Source organism: Brassica rapa, chromosome A08 (assembly GCF_000309985.2).
Source record: "Brassica rapa cultivar Chiifu-401-42 chromosome A08, CAAS_Brap_v3.01, whole genome shotgun sequence".
Taxonomy (NCBI): domain Eukaryota; kingdom Viridiplantae; phylum Streptophyta; class Magnoliopsida; order Brassicales; family Brassicaceae; genus Brassica; species Brassica rapa.
Genome location: NC_024802.2, coordinates 7,585,710 through 7,603,905, shown reverse-complemented (window position 1 = coordinate 7,603,905; position 18,196 = coordinate 7,585,710).

The following is an 18,196-nucleotide window of genomic DNA, read 5'->3' as shown; positions in this document are numbered from 1 at the left end:
TAAATTGATGTTCGTTTACTGCATTATAATGCTACATCCAGATGAATCACCCAGCTGAACTCATCTCAAATTCTCACCCAAATGAAGGTGAGTCTTGATGGTGCATCTGGATGCAGATGCATCTAGTTCAGTCCAAAATAATAAATGACAAAATGACCTTTTAAAATTAAAATATTATTATCAAACCGTAAATTCTATTTTTTTTGCATATACATTTTTTCGCTATAACAAAAAAATGTATTTTCTCGCAAAACGGAAAAACACATATTCCCGCCAAAACCGCAAGATGCATTTTTCCGCAAAAAAACATAAAACACACATTTTCATTAAAACACATTTTTCGGCTAAACCAGTAAAACCACACTTTTCGCCCAAAATCCAAAAAACACATATTCCAGCCAAAACTTCAAAAGCATTTTCCAGCCAAAACCGCAAAAAGCATTTTCCCGTCAAAACCGGAAACAACGCATTTTCTCGCCAAAACAAAAAAAAACGCATTTTCTCGCATAAAACCGAAAAATACAAATTTCCCGCCAAAACCGGAATTTTCTCGCCAAAACTGGAAAACGGAAGTTTCCCGACAAAACTAGAAAACATAATTTTCCCACCAAAACCGGAAAAATGTATTTTCCCGCCAAAACCAGAAAAATGTATTTTCCCGCCAAAACCGGAAAAATGTATTTTCACGCTAAAATCAGAAAACGTATTTTCCCGCCAAAACCAGAAAAATGTATTTTCCCGCCAAAACCGGAAAAACGGATTTTTGCGCCAAAACCGGAAAATGAAATTTTTCCCACCAAAACCGAAAAAACGCATTTCCCGCCAAAACCGGAAAAAATGCATTTTCCCGCCAAAACCGGAAAAACACATTTTCCCGCCAAAACCGGAAAATCGCATTTTCCCGCCAAAACCGGAAAAATGTATTTTCCCGCCAAAACTGGAAAAAATGTATTTTCCCGCCAAAACTGGAAAAATGTATTTTCCCGCCAAAATCGTGAAAAAAAAAATTTCATGCAAAACACTTTTCCCGCCAAAACTTCAAAACACACTTTTTCTGTCCAACCCGCAAAAAAACGTATTTTTTCGCCAAACCCATAAATCGTATTTTTCCGCCAAAACCATAAAAATGCACTTTTTCGCGAAAAACACATATTTCCTCAATAACCGCAAAAATATTTTCGGCCAAAACCGTAAAAATGCTATTTTTCCGCCGAAATGTAAAAAATTATATTTTAGTCATTTTATTAACAAGTCCACCTAGATGCAGATGAAAGTTAAAAAAATGACAAGCAAACGAACATAGTTGCATTCAGATGATTCATTTGGATGCATGGACAAAATGAAGAAACGAACAACACCCAGATGGAGCATCTGGATAAGACATCTAGATAGACCATCTGGATACATCTTCCAGATGTACAAACGAACAGGGCCTAACTGAAATATAATCCAACAAAACAAAATTTTAAATGAACGTTCTCTCTATGGCGATGAAGGCGGCGATCTAGGGTCTCGATGATTTCTGGAAACTGGGATCCGGGTATTGGTACAAGTTTATGGTTCGATTCGGAGGCTACAGGTTACGATTCTGATGGATGGAAAGTGGAGTTTTATTCGATTCAAACGGTTTGATTTGGAGCTCAAAAAGGGGATCTCGGGAAGTTTAAGGAAAATCAAGATCGGGTCTGAATGGAGAATGATTTCGACTATCATCAATACGGAATCTCAGTTTTATGAAGGTTATATCTCTGAATACGCTTACTTGTTGTTCATTTCGGTTCTTCGGGGTTTTGACCGAATCAATCATAGATATGGTCTCAATAAGAGATGGAGGTTATGGTATTTTTGGAACGTGGGATTGGAATGTATCAATTTACATCATTCTGGTTTTATTGGTTGCGATCTTCTGTGGAAAAAGAAGGAAATTTGGGTGAAATATAAACGAGAGAGAAGGCTGTGCTTTCGGTGCATCGGTCTTATAAGATTGTGTTCTTTCTTTTCTCTCATAACTCAAAACGTGGTCCTTATTGTGTTTACGTAAGCTTTTGGGTAACGGAGAGAAGATGAAGAATGGTGAAGGGACCCGTAAGAGACTGAAGATTGTGTCTTTCTTCAACGCGATCTCGGTGGTGTGTGGACAATGGCGAGTGGTCATGGAGTGCAAAACTGAATTATTAGATCAACTTTGGCTTTTGTATCGGGAATTTTGTTTTACTTGGCAGGAACGGGAAAGCTTGGAGAGTACATGGATACGGCCCTTGGAAGTTCGAGACGGGAACGCGGTAAGCATATTATGGAGCTTCATGTTTGTATTTGAAGCTCAGTACACAGGGGTTCTATGGCGATTATTAGTTCAAAATAAAAGGATCATTGTTGTACGGGAACTGATTAATGGTGTAGATTGTTTAGGTGATCAGACTTTATCAAATTATAACAAAGTCCATCTTTCTTGTCATTGTTGCATTATGGGTTTGTGGATTATAAAGGCAATTCGGATTATGACTCTTATAATTGGCGGCCAGGAGATTTGCGTATGGATTTATTTATATATATGTCCCATTCATATGGTACATATGGTGGTGCTCTGGTGTAAGAATTTGAGCATAAATTATACTTTTGGTGACTGGCATAAAGTTGAATTTATGTTCTTGAGTGACCATTCTTGTCTGATATTACAGTATGATTGGTCTAGTGGTTCTTTTGCAGTAACTTGGTTCTTCTTGGGTGCTTTCTGGGTCTCTTGGCGCTACAGGTCATTGAAATATAATTCGAAACTGATAGCATTGATTCCCTTTAGTTATTTGGACGAGGTTTGGACAAATTCGGGTATCGTTAAACCTGTACTTTATGGCTCTTTGGAGCAATATAAATATAATTTTTTATGAAAATACTCAGTTGAAATTGTAGAGGACTAGGAAGTCATTGGACCATAAATTATCTTCGGGAAATATGGCACAAACATAAATCAGAGTTTCTATTTTTATCTGAAACGAAATAGGATCTCGAATTCGTACAAGGGTTCCAAGCTCATTTTGGATACGATAGTTTGGTTACTGTGGACCCAAATGGAAGAAGTGGTGGGCTGGCTCTTTTTTATAACAATGAACATCAAGTTAAAGTTTTATATTCTAGTAAAAGGATAATTGATATTGAGGCGGTTGTTAAAGGAAAACAAGTATATCTCACTTTTGTTTATGGGGATCCAGTACCAAAGTTAAGAGAACAGGTTTGGGAGAGATTAACTCGGTTTGGTTTATCACGATCGGATCCCTGGTTTATTATTGGTGATCTAAATGAGATTACCGGGAATCATGAAAAGGATGGGGGTTCCCTGAGATGCACAACTTCCTTTATCCCTTTTAATAACATGATAAGGAATAGTGGACTATTAGAATTTCCGGCTCGAGGTAATACACTGTCTTGGCAAGGAAGGAGAGGCAAAGGAAAAGAAGCAGTGACGATCAGATGTCGGTTGGATCGGGCCTTGGAAAATGAGGAATGTCATACGCTTTTTCCTTGTTCCTATACAGAATATTTGAAGATGGTGGGTTCTGATCATCGCCCTGTGGTTGCTGTTCTGGAAGACAAGTTTTCAAAGAAAAAAAAGGGACAATTTAGGTTTGATAAGCGGTGGATCGGACAAGAGGGCCTTATGGATTCAATCGTGGCAGGTTGGACGGAAAGACAGGGAGGACAAATTGTGGATTTTGTTACAAAAATTAATAATTGTCGTCATGAAATATCTTCCTGGCGAAAAGATAATCAACCATATGGGAAGGATAAAATTAAAGAACTTCAGCAGGCTCTGGAAGAAGTCCAAATGGATAACAATAGATCACGAGAGGAGATTCTTGAGGTCTCGACAAAGTTGCAGGAAGCTTATAAGGATGAGGAGGAATATTGGCATCAGAAAAGTCGAAATATGTGGCACTCATCAGGAGATCTTAATACTAAGTTTTACCATGCACTGACTAAACAACGGAGGATCCATAATAAAATAGTAGGTCTCCATGATGATCTGGATAACTGGATAACTGATGAGAACGGAGTTGAGAAGGTGGCGGTTGACTATTTTGACGGTCTGTTTCAGACCATGTTTCAGACCACGGGACCAATGGAATTTGATAGTTTTTTGGAAGAGATAGTTCCTTCCATTTCTTCTCAAATGAATCAACATTTATTGAAACTGGCAACAGAGGAAGAGGTCCGACAAGCTTTATTTATGATGCACCCGGAAAAGGTGCTAGGGCCAGATGGGATGACAGCTCTTTTTTTCCAGCATTCTTGGCATGTTATTAAGAAGGATGCGGTGGAGATGGTGACTAACTTTCTACTTACAGGAAATCTGGATCCAGGTTTAAATATGACTAATATTTGTATTATCCCAAAAACAGAGAGACCCACAAGGATGACGGAATTAGGGCCAATAAGTCTTTGTAATGTTGGTTACAAGATTATTTCGAAGGTTTTGTGTCAAAGATTGAAAATGTGTTTACCACGGCTAATTTCAGAGACACAATCGGCTTTTGTAGCGGGCAGGTTAATATCAGATAATATTCTTATAGCGCAGGAAATGTTTCATGGATTGCGAACCAGTAAATCTTGGCAGAATAAGTTTATGGCGATAAAAACAGATATGAGCAAGGCGTATGATATGATAGAATGGAATTTTATTAAGGCTCTTCTTCACAAAATGGGATTTGATCCTCGATGGATTAATTTAATGGTGGAATGTATTTCTTCGGTTCAATATAGGGTACTTCTTAATGGTCAACCAAGGGGCCTCATTACTCCACAGCGGGGTTTGCGTCAAGAAGATCCTTTGTCTCCTTATTTATTTATTATGTGTACTGAGGCATTAATCCGGAATATACAGAAGGCGAAAAGGGTGAAGCAATTAACTGGTCTAAAGGTGGCAAGAGCTTGTCCGGCGATTTCTCATTTGCTGTTCGCAGATGATAGTTTATTCTTTTGTAAGGCAAACAAGGAGGAGTGTCAAACTATCCTACGAATTTTAAAGGAATATGAGGCTGTCTCAGAGCAACAAATTAATTTTCAGAAATCCTCAATCCAATTTGGACATAAGATCGAGGAGACTAGCCATCATGAATTAAGAGATATTTTGAGAATTCAGAATATAGGTGGGATGGGATCCTATTTGGGATTACCAGAAAGCCTTGGAGATTCTAAAGTACAAGTGTTTGGGTTTGTACAAGACCGCTTGAATAAAAGGGTTAATGGATGGACGTTTAGATTTTTTACTAAAGGAGGGAAAGAGGTAATTATTAAGTTGGTAGTTACGGCCTTGCCAAACCATGTCATGTCTGTTTACCGGTTACCGAAAGCTACAATTAAAAAGCTAACAAGTGCAGCAGTCCAGTTTTGGTGGAGTCCAGGGGGAAGCACAAAAGGTATGCATAGGAAATCTTGGGACAAATTATGTGTATCTAAAGAAAAGGGTGGACTGGGTTTTAAGGATCTTATGGACTTTAATACGGCAATGCTTGGTAAGCAATTGTGGAGGCTGATTGATAAGCCGAATACTCTTTTTTCAAGAGTCTTCAAAGGATGGTACTTCAGGAATGCTTCACCCCTGGAACCGATTCGTTCATACTCCCCGTCATATGGCTGGAGGAGTATTATATCTGGTAGATCTCTGGTTTGTAAAGGACTAATTAAAAGGATGGGAACAAATTCTTCTATTTCAGTATGGAATGATCCTTGGATCCCAGCCACTCGCCCAAGACCAGCAAACAAAAACCTTCAAAACAGTTACCCGGATCTCACTGTGGATTCCCTTATTAATCCAGAATCCCGAACATGGAATTTTCTGGCAATTAAGGCTTTGGTGGATCCTCAGGATGTAAAAATTATTGAAAGTATCCCATTAAGCAGAAATCCGATGGAGGATAGGAACGGATGGCATTTTACTAATAATGGAAAATACTCGGTCCAATCAGGTTATCAGGTGGAGCGGGTTTATCCTGATAAGGAAAAACCACCAGACTTTTATGGATCCACAGTGGATACCCTAAAAGCGTTTTGTTGGAAAGTGCGATGTCCCCCGAAGATAAAACATTTCTTATGGCAACTTCTCTCAGGATGTATAGCGGTTATGAAAAATCTAAAGTCGAGAGGGATACAAGGGGATATATGTTGTGCTCGTTGTGGGGATCCGGAGGAATCAATAAACCATGTGTTCTTTGAATGTCCTCCAGCACGTCAAGTGTGGGCATTATCCAAGATACCGTCGCCTCCCAATATTTTTCCTATTAGCTCCTTTTTCGCTAATATGGATCATCTTTTTTGGCGGGTTAATCCTAAGATGGAGGATCATCAATTTGCCTGGATATTATGGTATATATGGAAGAGACGGAATAATAAAGTTTTCAGTAATTTGGATATAGATCCAAGGGAAACACTTCAAAAAGCAGAATTAGAATCATCGCTATGGGCTGAGGCGCAGGTAGCACGTGATCCAATGAGGGGGCACCAGGTACGACCTAGTTCCACTTTAGCAACCCAAGGACGATGGTGTTTCATAGATGGATCATGGAAGGATAAGGAGGTTTTTTCCGGCCGAGGCTTGTATAGTACTTTACCGGGTTTTGATGGTTTATTAGGGGCAAGGAATGTCAGGGCAAGTCTTTCACCCCTGCATTCGGAGGTGGAAGCATTAATTTGGGAAATGGAATGTATGAACAACTTAAGACAATCTCAAGTAACATTTGCAACGGATTGTTCTCAGCTGGTGAAGATGGTTTCGGAACCAGAGGGATGGCCAGCATTTGAAAGCTACTTAGAAGATATTGAGCTTTTGAAAGGAAGTTTTCTAAACTCAGACATCGTTCATGTTCCCCGAATGGAGAATAAACGGGTGGATAGCTTAGCACGCAGTGCTAGGAAACAAACGTCCTTCGTCGTTCACATGGATGCGGAGTTGCCGATTTGGTTTACAAAGTCAACATGAATCTGTAATGCTTGCTGTCAAAAAGAAAAAAAAAAAGAAATTTAATAACTTAAACATCAAAAATATAAATATAGAGAAATTCTCTAGGATGATCTTTTTTAAGTTTTTGTCACAAAAATAACCATCAATGAGAAAAATGACCGAAAGAAGTTTTATTAAAGGGTAAAAGTACAATTTTTACCCTAGGTTAACTAATCTAAACTTAGGGTATAGAGTTAAGGAGTGAAATTTTGGAGATATGGTTTCAAATTTTAAAAAATAAATATTATAAATTTCAAAATAAAAAGGGGCTATTTTAGTCATTTTTTAAGGACTATTTTTATGATAAAAAACTTAAAAATGGCTATTGAGAATTGCCCAAATATATATGCATATGTATACATCTTTATATATAAATTACATATTTCTTCTCTTCCAGGGGGTCCACGTTGGATGACACATCATCAATTCGGTCGACAATGTGCCGACACCTGTCCTGCTCTACAAAACGCAGCGCGTCATTTATTTAGTCACCGTACGGGCTAATTTTTGTTTTTGGCCTGTTGAACAAAAGTGGGCTTTGGTGCGTCCTCTGTTTAAGGCCCTGGGAACACAACAACATACGTCGCTAACCCTAGATTCCTCCTTCGTTGCTCTGAGTTTGTATTCGAGTTCGGCGGCGATGATGGCGATCAATTGTTCTCTATCTTCCCGTAACGGATCACGACTTTATTCACATTAATGTCGACACCCACTAAAAGCCCTTCAATGAGTCGTTTCTGTCTGCAAAGTCTATAATCTCCGCTATAAATAGGTTAGTATTCCCCTTGAGATATTCGTCTCTCTGCTACTCATCTTTTTTTATTCTCGATCTTTTACTCATCTCTCTCAATGGCCAGCTCTACGGTGTTTTTTTTTTCTGATTCGAAGTCCGGGAGGTGTTCATCGGTTGTGGAGGCTAGGCTGCTGAGATACTGGGAGGCTAATCCAGTATTTGAAGTACGCTGATCCATCGTTTCAATTTGCAGGCTATGCTTATCCAAGGGTCAATCAACGTGTACTATTCCCCTTCAATGAGGCCTCGGTTCATGAGTAAGTGTTTTTGATGTCGCCAGAAGCAATCCGAACTTCAAGTTTGGTGATGCGCCTATTGCTTAAACTCGTTTGCTTGAAGTTGCTTGAAGCACATGAATGTCCCAAACTACTTGTGGAGAGAAGGAATCAGACACTCCACCTATTTGCTGAATAGAATAGCTACAAGGGCATTAAAGGATGTTACTCCGTATGAGGCTTTCCGAGGAAGGAAGCCTAACATTGGTCATCTGCTTTTGAGAACACCAAGTGATAGGACTCTGGCCAAGATATAATATATGTCCCGTTACGCTTCTTCCATCATCAGGATCTGTATTATAAGAAATGTCGCTGTAGCCAACTAGTTTCATTGCTTCATCCTTTGACCTCCCGAAGTTTAGACCAAGCGTAGTAGTACCTTGTAAGTACCGTAGGCACTGTTTTATTGCTATGCCATGCGATTCCTTCGGGTTTGCCATATACCGGCTTAGTACCCCAATGCAATACGACAAGTTCGGTCTAGTATGGAGTAGATAACGGAAACATCCAATAATCTTCCTGTAGTTAGTTGCATCGATATCTCTTTCCCTTTCAAACTTGGCTAGCTTGAGCCCCATCTCCATTGGCGTTTGAACTGAATTGCAAGAGCTCATCCCGGCTTCTTCTAGTATTTTTAGAGCGTACCGGTTCTCGAACAAAGAAATACCCTCTGCATGTTGATTCACTTCAATCCCTAGATAGTAAGTAAGCCTGCCTAGATCACTCATTTCGAACTTCATCGCCATCTCAGATTTAAACTCTTCAATCTGTTTCAGACTTGTTCCTGTCACAAACAAATCGTCAACATACACAGCAACCACTACAAGATCTCCGCTCACTGACCTTCGATACACAGACGGTTCCTTCAAGCATCTCTCGAATCGAAGACCTAACAAGATTTTGTTTATCTTGTAGTTCCAAGCTCTAGGTGACTGCTTGAGGCCGTATAACGCCTTTTTCAATAGATAAACTTTCCTCTCACTTCCTTTAACCTCAAACCCTTCTGGATGTGTAACATATACCGTTTCTTTTAAGTTTCCATGTAGAAACGCAGTTTTCACGTCGAGATGATGAATTTCCCATCCATGAGAAGCTGCAAGGTTGATCAGTAGCCGTATGGTTTCGATTTGCGCCACAGGAGCAAACACTTCTTCATAGTCTATCCCGTGTTTCTGAACATATCCTTTTGCGACCAACCGAGCTTTGTATTTGTGAATACTGCCATCTGCGTTTCGCTTAATTTTGAACACCCACTTTAAGCCTATCGGCTTTACTCCTTGTGGTAGCTCAACCAGACTCCAACAGTCTAGTTTAGTGATCGATTTTATCTCATCTTCACACGCGAGAATCCATTCTTTAAGCTCCTTTGCCTGCTCGAAGTTGCTTGGTTCATCGTTTAGAGTTAAAAGTAGCTTATCTCCTTCATACTCGGCTACTAACACATAATCATCCAAATATTTTGGTCTTAAGCTTTGTCTCTCTGATCGCCTTAGCCCTGGTGGATCACTGTCTTCTTCATCTTCATCGGTTTTATCATTCTCCTCTGTTTCAAGGTTTTCAACAGAGCTAGGTTTCACCAACTCGACCTTACTTTGCTCTGTTTCTTCTCCCTCAATGCCATGATTTCCGAAAGCTCCTACAGCAACTTTGAAGTCACCTACTTGGCTATCTTCTGCGTCAGCTTGCTTCCAATTCCAGCCTTTTGTATCATCGAATACGACATCTCGGCTGACAACTATTCGTTTGGCTTGAGGATCAAGTAAACGATACGCCTTTGATCCCGGTTCTGTGCCAAGGTGAACTAATAGTCGTGATCTGTCGTCGAGTTTCTTTAACAGCTTCGCCTCTATCTTTGCATAACAAATACATCCAAAAGTTCGCAGATGACCAATGTTAGGCTTCCTTCCTCGGAAAGCCTCATACGGAGTAACATCCTTTAATTCCCTTGTAGCTATTCTATTCAGCAAATAGGTGGAGTGTCTGATTCCTTCTCCCCACAAGTAGTTTGGGACATTCATGTGCTTCAAGCAACTTCTGGTCATCTCTAGTAGCGTCCTGTTGCGTCTCTCGACGACACCATTCTGTTGAGGACTATATGGTGCTGTCAGATGCCTCCTGATACCTGATTCTTCGCAGTACTCATGGAACTCGTTTGATACAAACTCTCCTCCCCTATCCGTTCTTAGGGTTTGTATCTTTCCTTTCGTCTCCTGCTCTACTCTTTTCTTAAAGACTTTGAACTTACTAAACGCCTCGCTCTTCTCTTTAAGTAGTATAGTTCACATATATCTTGAATGATCATCGATTAGGACAAAAATATACCTGTTTCCAGCACTTGTAGTTGGTGTTATGGGACCACATAAGTCGCCATGTATAAGTTCAAGTAGCTTCTCGGCTCTGTAGGTTGTTGCTTGCGGGAAGGATTGTCTAGCTTGTTTGCCAAGCAAACAGGAACCGCATACATTCTTCTCGATATTGATTTGTGGAACACCAACAACCAGCCCTCGTTGAACCATTGATCGCATTGTCTCCAAATTGATATGTCCTAACCTTGAATGCCAGCGCAGAGGGCTACTTGTTTCAGTTGTGAGTAAGCTCATTGTCTCTTTTATCTTCATTCGAACTTTGTACAAGCGATTTTTCGACCTAGCAGCTTTAGCAATCAGCTTTCCCTCACGATCATACATTATGAGATATTCATCCTTCATTCTTATGTCGCAGCCTGACTCTGTGGCCTGTCCCAAAGATATAATATTACTCTTGAGATCTGGTATATAGTAAACGTCTAGAATCTTTCGTGGTTCTCCGTTTCTGTCCAAGAACTCGATAGACCCCTTCCCTTTGATATCAATGCGAGAGTCATCGCCAAACCTGACTTTTCCAGTAATGGTCTCATCAATGTTTGAGAAATATCTCCTATCACCACTCATGTGATTGCTAGCTCCGTTGTCGAGGTACCAGATGTTATCTTCGTCATTACCTACTTCGTACTTGCTTGGAAGCACCTTTTCTTCATTCAAGTAAACAACCTCATGAAGCATAAGCTCATCAGCCTCTTGAGTATCATCTTTCTCTACTTCTTGTGCTTCCTGAAGTTTCAGTTTTAGGTCGGGACAATCCGTCACGTAATGGCCCAATTTGTCACAGCGGTAACAGGTGACGCGTGATGCATCACGCGGAGTGTAGTATCTCCCGCGACCTCGTCCCCTGTTTTGATATCTTCCTCCACGGCCTCTGTACCGACTGTCTCCATTGAAACCACCGCGGTTTGATTGTGTGTCGCTGTTTGCATACATCAACTTGCCTTGTTCTTCTGGAACTTCTTCTTCCTCTGCAACACGCTCCTCATAAGCTTTGAGACGTCCTAAAATGTCCTCAAAACTAGTTGTTTTTAGATCTAGTACCTGCTCCAAAGCCGCCACTACATGAATGTATTTTCTTCGGGGAAGACACTTAAGAAACTTCTTAACAAGCTTGGTTTCTTCGATCTCTTCACCTAGGCTAGATGACTTTGATGATATCTCAGATAGCTTTCCAACAAAGTCATCGATCGTCTCTGTATCCTTCATCTTGAGACAATCAAACTCCGCCATTAGAGTCTGCAATCGAGCTTCCTTTACTCTCTTTGCTCCGACGTATCTTGCTTTGATTGCGTCCCATACTTTCTTTGCCGTCCCTAACTCGCCTACCTGTAGGATAAGGGTCTCGGGTACTGATTGAAACAGAAGCGCCATAGCCATATCATTCTTGGCATTGTCCTCTGCTTCGGTCTCAACAACTTCCCAGACCTTATGAACCCTAAGGAGAATTCTCATTCTTAAGGCCCACACTGTATAGTTTGTTGCGTTTAGTATAGGGCACTTAATGGAAGAGATTCCTCCCTCCTTTGTTGAAGTCGTTGTCGCCACCGTAAGATCCGTCATATTGGTACCGTAAGCTCTGATACCACAATATTGCTTAAACTCGTTTGGTGTTTGTATGAACTCAATGAATAACAAGAACTAACTCTTCTTATTAATCTTTGTGGAAACTCACTCAAAACCACAATCTCTCAATCACACAACTCACACTAATGTCATCTCATGAGATTGTGTTTATATAAGACTTTAGATATCCTAATCCTAAAAGGAAACACTTGTAAATAGATAACTCCTAAAAACACTTTGATCCTTATCTCATAAAGATCCTAAACTACTTAGGATTAGGATAGCTTGATACTCAAGCTTTCTTCAAGCTTACTGCAACAGAGCCTGTCTCTATTAGGTTCACGGAACATACCGTCTTCGTTGAGCTTTCGGAAACGAGAGAGCCGATGGAAAGGTTTTGGTTCTGCAATTACAACCACCTCATGTTATTTGCCAAGACCAACACTGGTTTTCCAGGTTTGAATTGTTTACCATACTTTACAACGGCTCGATATAATGATTATAAATTTCACTGCCAAGTAGCCTTAATAGTTGTTTTGGTTAGCAGACTTCGTTGGTGAAGTCAGGGGCATTAAAACGATTTACAACGAAGAGACCCAGAGTACTCAACGTCTCATGACAATCACAAGGAGGTAGATGACAACTCTGCTGTTTTTTTATTACGTTACACACATTTGCGACTTGCACGTTTGTTCTTGACTGTCTGCCTGAGTGTATTTGATGGGATTGCTGCACAGAAGGACAACTAAAGGCGCTACTCTGATGTAGAACTAAAGATGGTTGTTGCAACAAATATATTTGGAGGTAAGAACGAACTCTATGTTAAACTTTGTACACTAAGGTCTTGGGGTTAAGTTGTGGTCGTGTTAAATACCTTAGTGAACAAGTTTTTATAAAAAGTCTACCCTAATTTTGAGGAAGCTCTTGATTCACGCTAAGTTGCTATATGTTGACGCCTGGCCACATTTAAAATCGGCACAATCATCAGACACATAACCTCTTTGATTGCAGGCAGGCTGTTCATCAACGCTTCTTCTGGTACTCATTCAGATCCATAGAACATTCGGGTCAGAGATAAAGACAGAGAGACACCATTGGCTGGCCAAGTATCATGAGTGAAAAAAAAAAAGAGAGGCTCAAGAGATACCAGTGAAGTATAAAAAAACGGATGGTGACAAATACATACTGCAAACCAGAGATTCTTTTGTGTCTTGCATGGAGATTGGTAAGGTAATTGAATAAGACATGACTGTTCTTATTTTTGGTTTACTGCTTTCAGGAACTTATGATCTTGATTCCTGGAACTAGATGGTTTCTTTTGTTTTCTTGCAAACCGATATTGTAATATATTCTTGAGAACCACAGCGTTACATGCTCATTAGAAAATATATACGAACAGACGGACGAGAAAGAAAGTGCTTCAAACCTTAGTTTTCACCAAAACTTGGGATTACAATTGAAGTGGCTGATGGAATTTAAGAGAAAACAGAGTAATGAGACACACCAGATATAACACTTAAATGATTTCTTTGGACACAAGTAATTGGTATGTGTTGGGAAGTTATGTGTTGGGAAGTTTTAGTGACGTTTGATCCTTCAAAGTAAAAACAAAAAGATGCACATGTAGGGGTTTTGGGTGATCCACCTTCTCTTATTCTCAAGTATCACAAATGTGAAAATGGATTTAAATTTGATATATTCAGATACACATAATTTCATAACTGTCATAGTGGTACAAAAATAAATTTCCAAACTAAATTACTAACATTAATCACTTTTTCATAATTATATATGTATATATTTGTGGTTTAAATTTTTTTTTTTGAAACACAAATGTGTGGTTTAAATATTGTTTGGAATTCACACTCTAGCCCAACTTGGAAGAGAGTTAAAAGGGTACAAATAAACTCTTTAATCTTGAAACTTAATGATTCTAAAACCAAAATGAATTTTAATCAATTGTAAACTTAACGATTATTTTACCTAAGAACTTAAATAACCAACATAGAAGAATATTTCGATCATAACTAAGATTTAATTGACTTTTTATCATCTCGCTCACAATTCTATATAAATAAACTAGGGTCGGCCCGCCCTGCGGGCGGGAAGTTGAAAAAAAAACTATTTATATGAATTTACATTTATTTTATGAAGCATTTTTTAAAAACAAATTGTAGATTGAAACAATATTATAAACAAAAAAAAATAGAATTCGGAGATCATGTTATTATTTTTTAATAAATATTCTTGGACCGAATTAAAATGACATTAACTTTCATTATTCTATGAAGAACAATCTAATATAATAGGATTAATGATGTCCTTCATGTGCATATAATTATGCAATGAGCATGCGAGAAAAATATGTTAAGGAAAAGTTTATATTATCTAAACCAAAACAACATTTTGTTAGTGTATGAATAGCTTGGTCTATGTATGTTTTAATTAAAATGTGATAGTTTTCTCCTAATGAAATTCATACTTCAACTTGACTGCCACTCAATTGAAAACAGTCTGTCGTTATTAAATAAGTTTAGAATTTATTAGATAGGTTTTACTATTAATTTAGAAGTTATTAATACTATGAAAACTTGCGGTATGAATTAACAATATATTTAAACTAAATGATAATATTGCATGGATGTTTTTATAGAATCCATGATTGTGTGTAATAAAGATCTTATGTTGCAATGCATGTAATTATCTTGCAAAATATTTTTTACAATGGTGTATTAATACTTTGAAATAAAACCTTTTTACCGTACAAAAGGGAATCGTTCAAAATTTTCAAATATCAGAGTGTTCATTTATTCAAATAGCTAAGTAGGAGTAATATATAATAATATGTCATGTGCGCTATTGTATGAAAAAAAAAAGAATAAGTTAGGAGCACTATTTATCATGAAATCATGGACCTTAAAAAGTTAATTGATGTAAATGGGTAAAAAAAATAATGGTTCCTATATTTTTTTTTTCTTGCTAAAACATTATTCATATGTTAAATGCTCAGTATATGTGTATCAAATTAGTAAATTCAATTTTTCATTCACTATATAATATTATACTTTTATATGTATGTTCACTAATATAATATAAACCTATTGGTTCATCTAGTTTTTTGGTTTTTACGGGCTATTTTACATATTAAAATAAATAAAAAATATTTTATTGTATTTTCGATACATGTAAATACAATTAAAATCATCATACTCGGTTCTGATGATTTATATTAATTTTTCATACCGGAATGATCAGAATGAGTATCAACAATATCATAAGAACTGTTTTATGACGTATTCATAAGACGAAGAACACAACATTATTTGTTTACTAAATATAAGCGTACAAATGTTTATATTTGAAACTCCTTCAAAAATATAATATTAATTATCTTAATTTTGGATTAATACTTTAAACTATTTCAAATAAAATAAAAACCTTGTAATAGTTTATGGTGTACATACTTTCGAGTGTATATTATTATTTCTAACAAAAGAATAACGTCAACAAAAATTATAATCGTTACATTTTTGAATTTTGACTGTGCTCCTAATTTCTAACAAAACATAATGATGAATATTAATGTTACTTTTAACTCAAACTAACCTATTATTTAAAATTTTAATCAAAATTTACAATATAATTTGTAAGTAAATAAAATTGTTTTCCGCTCTACACCATAACTTTTATTTAAGAATAAAATTTTAGCTTTCAATTATTTGATGAAATTAAACATGTATTTTATTCAAAGGTTTTTTTTTAGTATTTATTCACCCGCCGTAAAAATGTAGATGAGCAATCGATCATACTCAAAGTGGGTTTCCAAAGTTACAACATAATATTTTAAAAGATATGGAACATCTTCATATTTTGTAGGTAGTTGTCTCTCTGATTTACAGGTGAAAAGGAAATAAGCAAATAATTTGAAATGGCTTAGTGGAAAGCTATGCTACGTTGTTCATATGAGTACAAATGTACAATCACAAATCATCATCAACCTTATCTCAAAGCCACCCTCCATAAGCTTTGTAAAACCCTGCATTTCTCACAAACAAACGTATGATGCTGATTCTGTAGAATCCCACCAGTATTTCAGAGCATTTTAAACTAACTTTTTGTGAGAGAATCATTGATCACCAAAGTGCCTTGTAACCAGATAAACTGGTATTTTATGAACACAGGCTTTTCCTTTTCCTATGCTTTTTTGGTTCCAGCCTCTTGTTTTGCTCTCTCCCTCATGCCTTAGAACGAAATCATTTGTTGTTCCTGAAGCCGCAGGTGTTTACTGAGTGCATGACCAATTTGTTTCCGCTCTTCCGGAGACAATGCCGCTATACGCTCAGCTAGCTCTATGATCTTGCTCGAAGGTTGGGGCCTAGGACCATATGAATATTGCAGCAAGAAACACACCTGCACAGACCATTTTACTTGGGTTGCATTGGCAAAATGAACATTCATGAAAAGTGATACTTCATGACTGTACAACTCTGCTACCATACAAAAGTCAACCCAAGATTATTTCAAGTGACACAAAAAGAATTCTACGATTCTAAAAATCTACAAATCTAAACAACTAAACAACTCTCCTGTGTTACATAAAGAGGACAACTTTAGATTTGTGGATTACTAAATGTTGTTGTTGATCAATGCAAAGAGAGCTAAAATCACAGAATGAGAATGATTATGCTTACATGATGAACAATATATGGTGGAAGAGTAAGCCTATCACCTAACTGATATGGCGGAGTGCAGTCAACTTAGTAAGGTAAGTCGGTTATCTCATCCAAAGGCGGAGTGCACTCAACTTAGTAAGGTAAGTCGGTTATCTCATCCAAAGTGGTTGAATCGTTGAAACGAATCAATAGAGGAGACTCGGGCAGTATAAAATTCTGATTGCGCCGAGTCACATAAGTGGTGAGACGGTGGACGTTGACGGTGGCTAGCATGAGCAGGCCTGAGCATGAGTGTTGCCTGAAAACAGAAAAAAAAATGAAACTAATGATTATGAGTTAACCATAATACTGAGAAGAGGTTTCTCTTGTAAGATTAGTAAGAGGGGGAGTATGATGTTCAGGGATCGAGACTGACCTTTTTGGAGCAAAAGCGAACAACACATCATCAGAGTCTCCGTGATCTAAGACTTTCCACTTTCTAACAGAGTTTTTAGAACCAGACATAGTTCAACTTTTCAGGGGAGGTAGAAAAATAGCGAAACCAAACTCATGATGCATGTCTCAAGTCTATCTTTCAAACCATTGTCGTAGCTATATGCAACCGCTCGTTGGAACTCATCTAACTATATAGAAACTATACGATGAATCAATAAACGATTGTTGTTTTCATGGATTGAGAGGATGGTTTTCAAGGGAGGAAGGCTAACCTTTTATAGTTGCGGATACACCGCCTTACAGAAGAGAAACTTGCATTCAATGTCAGATCTTGGTGGATGGAGTTAAGAAGGCCATAAAGGCAATGAATCTATAACTCGAAACGTTTTGGTCGATTAGAAAAGAAGATTAAACGACGCCATTGAAAATCCAGAAAGAGATACTTCAAATCGATTTGAGCCACTGAATCTCTCCAAAACTCCATTGTTGGTGTCAGAGAAGGTGTAAGAACAACGTCTTCGTCAGAGATCAAAAAGTAGGATCAACGTCTTCGTCTTTTCACTTGCACCGTATTAGTTTTAGAAGGACACCGTTTCTCTCTTCGGGCCGGATAATCTCACATCTTCAGAACCCATCACGCAATAACCGAACAAAGCCCATGACACCATCGATTAAATGAAACGGTGAGTATAGAGGAGATGTACACGATTGAAACCCCAATGAACGGACTTGTCACGCTGACCTCTGCATCTCAGCCTCTCTAATGGCGGAGATCGAAGATTGTGATGAACCCTAAAACGGTGCGGATGAAGGGTCTTGCTTTTCACGATAACGACATGTGTCCTCGAGGTCATTATTGAGCCCAAACAACACACAGCGAAGCCCACATAAATCACGGAAAAAAGTTAATGAAACGCAGCGCGTAGTCTTAGTGGACACGCGTCACCCCTATATTAAAAGGCTTTCCACGTGGCATCAGGGTCATCAACTCATCAACATCTTTATATATATATATAGATATAGATGTGAGGTTTAATCATTTAAATGATTATAAGTTATATAGGAGTATAAAACAAATTTTAAATGATTAAAATTGTTATATA